Here is a 10,209-nt window from a genome sequence, read left to right on the forward strand (position 1 = left end):
ATCCATAGTAATTATTCCGGGCTTCCTCCCACAAGCACTTTTTGAGAAATGAGGTCAATCAAACTAATAATGAAGCATTATAAATGGCATTGATGAAAGTAGCTAGAATCAACGGGAGATGCGTGGAACTAGCTAGCTAGTAGTACTTACTTTTGGGTATTTCCATCGCAGATCCCGCGGCAGTCCCGAAACTTGTGCGGTGAATACTTTCCAAACCCTATGGGACAAAGAAAACAATTACTTGATATCATGAAATGAACAAGTTTCTGATATGGTGCGATAATGATCGATTCAACTTCCTTCTCGAGCATTTTAGACATGTCCGCATAGTCCTTGGGATCTTTTCATCTCAAGTCTAAGACGTTTACTAGTCCCTGCTCAAGCTTAATCTCTAGGAGAATATAGTGGAACCTGCGCACGCATGCATAACTCATCAATTACATTAATTACTATAACCTCGAGTAATAATTAAGGGAAACCGAATATGCACAAGACAGTAACACTCACTTGAAGTTGTAAGGAACGAGTATTGTATCTTTGTTTTGATTTATTACCAACGATCGTAGCAAGTTGTCCTTGGTTTCTTTGGCATGAAATGTAACCATATATTGATCTATGAGATTTGTGTTAATGAACCCAATATCATACATTTCAGCTTTTCTGCATTCAACAATCTTCAATCTGCATAATATAGTGAGGATAATTATATATACATGCAATGAAAGAGTTGAGCTATATATAGAGACTTAATGACAGAAGTAGTACTTACAGATAGTAGAAAGTGACCGTTAATTTATCGAGGGCCTTTAGATTGAACTGGAAGAACTCCTCAAATAGAACAGACAACTCCTCAATTCCAACGAGGTCGTGCTGATCCTCTTTAACTTTCAGCGTCAAAGTATCAATTTTCTTCCCAGCCGACTTTCTGCAGGTTTCCATGTACCAATCATGGAATCTTTGGATCATTGTTGTTAGAGTAGTTCCATCTTTGACGAGAGGTTTCCCGTACTCGTATTTGAATTCGTCCACCTCCATTATATCAAAATGTGCACCGTCGTCATGCATGTAATCTGCAGGATTGGTACCGAGCAAGATCCCTTGGATGATTAGAGACGATATCGCTAGACACCTTGAGCGGGGGCACGATTGGTTCGCTTGTTCGTCGAGCTGGGGAAACTTTTCCCCACTTCTTCGTTCTTGTAACCTTTTGTCACTGCAAGTACTTCCCGACTGCTTCACTTCCTTATATGTCTTTTCAATAATGCGCTCATAGTTGGTTTGCGACGGAGATGGTGGTGGTCGCTGCAAGGCATCCAAAGTGCGCTTCGCTTTGACCGGATCTATCTTCTCCTCCGAAGGTGGTTGTCTCTTAGCTCTTTGCGTTTCGAAGTAGTCCTTCACTTGGGCTTGACAAATCTCCTCGTTTTCCTGTTCGGCCATCTCGTATGGTAACTTCTCTGGAGTCTTGAGAGATGGACCGAATCTGCATTGCCTCCCGCCTCTGGCTGTACTGCTAGACGCCGGAGCAGGCCGAGCGGCTGCCACTGTCTTCTTTCGTTGCTTACAAGGCGGAGGAGAAGGACTACAACGCGCCGAAGCATCCGGAGCGGTGGCTGTCGATGTCAAAACTGGCGGATTTCGGGTAGGGGGTCCCTAACTATGCGTCTAAGGCTAATGGTAACAGGAGGCGGGCGACACGATGTTTTACCCAGGTTCGGGCCCTCTCGATGGAGGTAATACCCTACTTCCTGCTTGATTGATCTTGATGATATGAGTATTACAAGAGTTGATCTACCACGAGATCATAGAGGCTAAACCCTAGAAGCTAGCCTATGATTATGATTTTCCTTCTCCGGACTAAACCCTCCGGTTTATATAGACACCGGAGGGGGCTAGTGTTACACAGAGTCGGTTACAGAGAAGGAGATCTACATATCTGAATTGCCAAGCTTGCCTTCCACGCAAAGGAGAGTCCCATCCGGACACGGGACGAAGTCTTCAATCTTGTATCTTCACAGTCCGGCCAAAGTATATAATCCGGCTGTCCGAGGACCCCTTAATCCAGGACTCCCTCGGTAGCCCCTGAACCTAGCTTCCATGACGATGAGTCCGGCGCGCAGATTGTCTTCGGCATTGCAAGGCGGGTTCCTTCTCCAAATACTCCATAGAAGATTTTGAACACGAGAATCGTGTCCGGCTCTGCAAGAAAAATTCCACATACCACCGTAGAGAGTACAACATTCCACAAATCTAATCTGCTGATAGCTTTTCACAGCATGACATCACGCCACGGTTCGGTCACTATTCGAACCATTTTTCACAACCAGCCACTACACGCGCTGCGAGGCGGTTTTATTGGCACGTCTTGTCGAAGCAGAGATCGTGTCCCCCTTATCACGTTATTCCCATCAATACAGGTATGGGTAACCCAACTGTGTTTGTTTAATATGACTCCTCGATTTTAGGCAAGTCCCAAACGGTCACGCGGGAGACGCTTGATATTCGCCCTCTTTATAAGGGGGGCTAAGGCATGTCCTTTTCTTCCCACGCTCGATCCTTCCCCTCCTGCACCTCAAGTTCCAACACCCAAGGCTCAAGCTTAAGAACTTCGGACCCTCGACCATGTCCGGATCCAATCAAGGCCGGTGGATGGCCTCCTCCATCACAGAGGAGGACACCAAGAAGCTTAGGGAGGCAAGGTATCTCACCGCTGAAATCCCGCACAGGCTGCCTGCTCAAGGGCAGGTCATCCCACTCCCGAACCCAACGAGAGTGTCGTATTTATTTCCCACTTCCTCCGAGGGCTAGGTTTTAGTCTTGACCCCTTTGTGAGGGGGGTCATGTTCTATTACGGGCTAGATTTCCATGATCTAGCTCCGGATTCCATCCTTCACATCTCGTCGTTTATCATTGTGTGTGAAGCCTTTCTCCGTATTACCCCCCACTTCGGCCTGTGGCTCAAGACCTTCAATGTGAGGCTGAGGGTGATAGAGGGCATCACGCAGAGTGCGGAGGTGCTATAATAAGAAAAGGCACTGACGCCCCATGGCCAAAGGGTTCTTTCGCAGAAACATCTGATTTATGGCAGCAAGAGTGGTTTTACATCACAGCTCCTTGAGGTACAAAGCGGGCGGCCGCTCCAGTGTTCCGCTCGGGCCCCCCGATGCAACTGGCGTCATGGGTCAACAAGGGGCTGGATTGGGGGCCGATTAACGACGTGCTGACACTGCAAAGCCGCATCCGAGACCTCCTTAAGAGGGATGTCAGTCTTGTCAAGATAATGCAAGTGATGCTGGTTCGTCGAGTCCTGCCCTACCAGCGTCGTCCTCTCCGTATGTGGGAGTTCAACCCGGAAGGACCTCAAACCATTCAACAATTCTTCGGCATGACGCTCAAAGAGATGTATGGGTCATTCTTTGGATCACGAATAAAGTGTCCGGACACCATCGAGGACGTGGGTCTCAACTGCAACCGTCCGGATACCCAAGTAAGTAATTCCGCTACCGAACACACCATCCTTTATGTTTATTATAACATCATTCTGAAAATTTGCTCTCTGCCAGGACTGGCTAAGGAAGGTGGAGAGGATTAGGTGTTCGGCCCCTCTTCCCGAAGGCTCGTCGGATCCTTTGTTGACCAGGATTCTTTAGCGCGCGCCATATCAGGTGCCATCAGGAGAAGACGAGGGGAGGAATAGAGAAGCCACAGGTGGGCCTCATATTTTACACATCCAAATTGGGGGAGTAAGTACCTCCACGAAGGAGGATAGTCGGGGAGGGGAACATAAAATCCCCTCTCCTCAAGGTAAGAAAAGTGCCGCCTCCGAAGATTTGGAAACGGAGGCTTCCAAATGAGGGAAGAAACCCTCGTCAAGGGGCCCTGCCCCCGAGGGCGTTCTTGCCGCACAGTGCCCGCAAGGGGGCCATCCCTCCAACGAGCCGTAAGTAAAAGAGAACTTTGGTAAATATATCCCGTTTTCTCTGAGGATAATAACCGAAACATATTTTTTGCAGTCTGGCTCGTAGCCCTTCTCCATAGAGTTCGTCTTCGGGGGATTTTCCTCCGGGGATGATGGAGAGCGAAACGCCTCCCCCTGCCTCCTCGTCACATGGGGCGGACGACCCCGAGGTGTCGTCACAGAGGATCTCTCCCGATCCACTGAGGCCAGAAGTTGACACTTCGGCTGCCCGAAGGTTGGACTATTCGGCTCTCAAGGAGAACGATAGAAAGAGTCCGGGGATGTCCGGCATATAGCCGGACACACTGATGGGTCTGCAAGGGCGAGCGGCCATCTCAGAGACACATCGTATTTTAATGGGTACGGTAATTGAGAGGATTTCATCCGCCAAAAGCGGATTGAACGAAGCCTTTACAAGTCTACTGAGCGGCTTTGAGGTACGCAAAATAATATATGTATTTCTGACGGTACTGCACACGCTAGGTGTGCTCTATATAGATAGTAGCCCCTGAGACCCTGGTTGCCACCCCGAGGTGGCAAATAGAGGATCGTAACCGCAGGTAATAATCGCGCTGCTACGTGTGTGCAGGCGGCTGATTGTCCGGCGGCTGACCGGACTGCTGATTTTGCTGAACTGAAGCGGCAGCTGGACGTGGCGGATGCCGACATTGCGCTTGTTAACAGGCGACTTGACGAGGCCCACGGTATGTATGTTCGGCTTGTCTGTAAATTGTAAGAGGAGCATTATGCTAGTATCTTATAATATATTGTGACTGCAGATGGAGTTGCTGCCATAGAGACCCTTCGGGCGGAGCTTGCCCGAGCCAAGGAACAAGCTCGAATAAGTGATGCGGCCGCCCTGAAGGCGGTCGAGGAATTGAGAGCCGAACATGCTGCTCATCACCAGAGCGAGAAAAGGATAGCCGAGATGGCTATTGAGCTGAAAGATGCCGCCGACCGCTATGAGATCCTTGAAAAGGACAGCCAAGCGAGAGCGCCGACCTGAAGAAGGCCCTGGATGCAGCCAAGGAAACCCGCTCTGAAATGAGAGGGATAAGGGAGGAGCTTCGGGAAGCCGGAGATATCACGGCTGGGAGGCCCTATTTGTTGCGGATGAAGTTTGGAGATCCAAAGTATGCCCCTCTGGATCAGTTGTGGAGTGTTGCAGACGCGTATACAGACTTGGCAAAGAGTGCTGCTGATGCGACTGAGTTTTACAAAGATCGGAAAGACCATCAGGTAGAGAGGTTATTCTGGTCGCGGTTCAGTGCCCCGACGTGTCCGTTGCCGTTGAATGAAAGGATGGCTGCATGGGCCGAACTCCACAGGTTGTCCGGGCTTTCTATGAGGTCTGTCGTGGATCATCTTTGGCCACGTGGACCAAGGCCGGACATCTATTTTGGATTGGTGCAACAATTCCTTGGTGTTGTGTCGCATATCAATGTTGTGAAGAGGTCGGCATGCATAGAGGGTGCGCGGATGGCTCTTGCCCATGTTAAGACATACTGGGCCGGGATGGAGACCACCACTATTGCAACCCGGGGTGCGGCAGAAGGCCAGGACCCGGCCGAGCACTATTTTGAAGAAGTATTAGAAGGCGCCCGTTTAATAGAGGCTCAGTGCTCGAAGAGTGCCATGTTCGAGTGACATGTATCTCAATTGTAAAGACAATGCTATTTTGATTATAAAGGTTGTATTTATACTTTTGCCCGGAAGTATAGTAGTGCCTCCTATGCGGCTGTTTATGTATGTATATAACCTGAAAATTAGCAGTCGTCGGCTTCAGCCCCCACGCATATAATGCGGGGGTGTTCGGGAAAACGCATAGTCACACTTGATCCAATGTCTTGGTCCGTTAAGGAGGTGGTAGCGCGGCGAACTAGGCAATCGGACTATATAGCTTTAACACTTTCACTTAGCCATAGGAGTTTGACAATGGGGCTACTATATAGCCCCTAGTACTTCCGCGTTCATCCGAAGATGGTGCGCGTACGTGCATGACCGGGAAACCGGTCCTTCCTTAATGCAGAGGAATCGCGAAGATTCCGCTGAGTCATCGAGTGGTTGACCAGTCTCGCGTTGTATCATGACAGTCAGTTTTCGGCTTTCTCTACTGAGGTGCTCACCCAACTGAACCAGGGCACAATCGCAGTAGTTCTCCCGGTGCCGCCTTAGCCGATAGAGCGGAACGTAAGGTAGCAAAACACGGGAGCCAGGCAAACCCAACATTTGACCAAAGACATGATTCGGAGCTGATGCATATAAGGCCGAACTCGCGACGCCAAACACTCCCTAAGGTATTCGGACTTTACAACATATACTGGGCTAGATAATGCCCTCGATAATAAGCCCTGAGTTTCCAGGTACGTACATTAGTCTGGTGTGACAAAAATGCCGAAAACGCCAGTACTCCTCCTGGTTATATCAAGTTTCCGGAGGGGAAGAAGCAACAAGAGACATTAAAAAGGTTTACGCAGGGTGTTAATCTAGAAAGAAACCTTTGAGCGGGGCCCTACTGCACGTCTGCGCCTTTATCTCCGTTGTGCCGTATCCTGGAAGGGTGTAACACGATATCACGCCCAATATGCGACCCTATCCAAAAGGAACTTGAAGGTCCCACCAAGGATAGACCCGCATATTGAAACGCTTTTGCAAGGTGGATATCATTACATCAACATTACATAATAGATGGGGATACATACATAAGCCATACAATGCCACACGAATACAACATCATCATACATAAAAGCACCATCCGACTATGGATGAAACACAAACAGAAACTCAAACGACATCCACCTTGCTAGCCCAGGCTGCCGACCTGGAACCTATCCCCTGATCGAAGAAGCAGAAGAAGAACTCCAAAACAAGCAAACATCGCTCTCGCGTCATGATCATCGCATAACATGTACCTGCAACTGTTGTTGTAGTAATCTGTGATCCACGAGGACTCGGCAATCCCATTACCATGGGTATCAAGACTAAAGCTTAAAGGGAAAGGAAGGGGTAAAGTGGTGAGGCTGCAGCAGCGACTAAGCATATATAGTGGCTAACATACGCAAATAAGAGCGAGAAGAGAGCAAACAGAACGGTCGTGAAGCTAGCAATGATCAAGAAGTGATCCTGGACTCCTACTTACGTCAAACATAACCCAAAACCGTGTTCACTTCCCGGACTCCGCCGAGAAGAGACCATCACGGCTACACACGCGGTTGATGCGTTTTAATTCGGATCTGGTGTCAAGTTATCTACAACCGAAGATTAACAAATTCCCATCTGCCACATAACCACGGGCACGGCTTTCGAAAGATTATACCCTGCAGGGGTGTCCCAACTTAGCCCATGATAAGCTCTCGCGATCAACGAAGGATATACCTTCTCCCGGGAAGACCCGATCAGACTCGGAATCCCGGTTTACAAGACATTTCGACAATGGTAAAACAAGACCAGCAAAGCCGCCCGATGTGCCAACAAATCCCGATAGGAGCTGCACATATCTCATTCCCAGGGCACACCGGATAGGTCAGCCTACGAGTAAAACCAGCCCTCGAGTTGCCCCGAGGTGGCCCCGCAGTCTGCCCGTTTCGGACCAACACTCGAAGGAGCACTGGCCCGGGGGGGGCTAAAATAAAGATGACCCTCGGGCTCCGGAAACCCAAGGGAAAAAGGGCTAGGTGAGGCAAATGGTAAAACCAAGGTTGGGCCTTGCTGGAGGAGTTTTATTCAAAGCGAACTGTCAAGGGGGTCCCATAAATCACCCAACCGCGTAAGAAACGCAAAATCCGGGAACATTAACACCGGTATGACGGAAACTAGGGCGGCAAGAGTGGAACAAAACACTAGGCATAAGGCCAAGTCTTCCACCCTTTACCAAATATAGATGCATTAATTAAATAAGAGATATTGTGATATCCCAACATAAACCTGTCCACCATGGAGCAATCTTCAACTTCACCTGCAACTAACAACGCTATAAGAGGGGCTGAGCAAAGCGGTAACATAGCCAAACAATGGTTTGCTAGGAAGGGTGTCAAAGGTTAGAGGTTCATGGCAATTTGGGAGGCTTGAAGAGTAAATGATAGGTAGCGCAGCATAGCGATAGAACGAAGCAACTAGCATAGCAATGATAGTAGTGAGATCCAGGGTAGCGGTCATCTTGCCTGAAATCCCACAAGGAAGAAGAACGAGTCCATGAAGAAGATGAAGCCACGAAGACGAACCAAGCATAGACGAACGAATCCCCACGATCGCAACGAAACGGGAACTATCGAGAGGAAGCACACAACATGGTAAACACACCACACATAGACAAGACATGATGCACAACCAAGCATGATGCATGACAATGCTACATGAAGCTACTCATGGCAAGAGATGATGCAAACAAGAGCAACACATCAAGGCAAGTTTAAATGAGGCCGGGAACAACATATAACAATTCTGGTAAGCCCTCATATGCAAATTTCGAAATTGGTCCAGATCTGAATAAACCTTATGTTCAAGTTGTTAAACAGCAAGTTAAGATGCACCAAGATGATCTACACGAGATTCTAGTCAAGTTACATATAAAGTTCATTTAATTCGGAGCTACGGCCTAGAAGATATGAGCAAAACAAGTTAAACATGGCATTGATGCATAATGCATACAAACATCAAGCAAACACCTCAAAACAAGGATTCAACATGATAATATGAAACTACATGCAAAATCAAGCAAGTTTCATATAGAGCACACTCAAAACGGAGCAACGGTTCAACACACACACGCTATACAAGTTATAGCAACAATCTGTCCAAAACAGCAAATAGGCATCTTGCAAGCATCAAAACAACATGCTACAGCATCTGAACATGAAAACAAAAGGCATGGGCATGATGTACAGGTAAAGCATGACAAAACATGAACACTGAGCTATCTCTAGAAATCACTAGAACATGCTCAAAAAGACATGACAAGATTGCAAATAATATCAGTTTCAGACTTTGCAGAAATAACATCAGGTTGCAATGTTTAGAGCTATCAAACCACATGTTACAGGAACTTATCATGGCAAACAAAGGCATGGCATAAATCTACTAATTTCATAGAACAAAAGTCCTTTACTGATCATGAGCCAAAAAGGATCAGAAGATATGATGGCACCCATGTAAACATGGCAAGTTATATGGCAGATTCATACATGGCAGGAACAACGATAAGTAGGCATGTTGGTGAACTTGTATCACTCACCATAGAGAAATACATGGCATGAAAAGGTAACCAACAGTAAGAATACATGTTTATGAAGCTAATCATGGCAAGAGAAAGTTCATAGCATGCTTGGATCACTAACAATAATCATGGCAACATTGAACTTAATGTTAACAGGCTAACAGCAACATTATTTAGCAACTTTAGAGCAAGATTACGACAAGCTACAGTAGGCTATAAATTCAATCAGGGGCATGGATGGATAGATCATGACATGTATAACAAAACATCCTTAGTGAACATCTCCAGATTATGCATAGAATGACTTGTAGCAATAGGTTTACATAGCATCACAAAATAACAGATTCAGCCTAGCAAAACAGTAACAGCAAGTACCCTACTTGACAAGCTTGGTGCACTCACTACACAACTCAAAAAAATACATGGCATACACCCCTGTAAAGATGGCATGATGTAGTACAAAACACAAGTAGAGCTCATGCTCATAGGATGCACACATCAAACATGGCAAAAATGACAAATGGGCATGTTCTGATAACAGACAGCAGACAACATTATATAGCACTCTTGCAATGATGATTCAGGCATCAATATGGACTCAAATGAACAAGGTGCAATGGAATGAAATGTAGAGCATCTCACAACAAACATTTTGACATATTACACTCACAAAACGAAGCTACGGATGCAGAGATATGATGCGATGAGCAGGGGCATAAAATGCTGAAATTAAAGGGACTTGGTGGAATAAAACGGGGTCAACCACCGATTGGATCTAGATCTGGGGTTGCACGCGGATCGAGGCGGGCCGGGCTCGCCGGAGACGGGTGGCGCGGTGGCCGGAGGAGACCAGGGAAGGCGGGACCGGCGAGGGAGGCGGCGGGATCCGCGGCCGGCGGAGGGCTCCGGCCGGATTCGGGGCCGGCGGCAACGCGCGACGCGCGGGGCGGCGCGGCGTTGGTCCGGGGCGACTCCGGCGACGAGCTGGGCGGTGGGGTCGCCGGTGACCGGCGCGCAGGCGGCGGTGGGCTTTGTCGGC

The sequence above is a fragment of the Triticum dicoccoides genome, chromosome 3B, assembly GCF_002162155.2.
Source record: "Triticum dicoccoides isolate Atlit2015 ecotype Zavitan chromosome 3B, WEW_v2.0, whole genome shotgun sequence".
Taxonomy (NCBI): Eukaryota; Viridiplantae; Streptophyta; class Magnoliopsida; order Poales; family Poaceae; genus Triticum; species Triticum dicoccoides.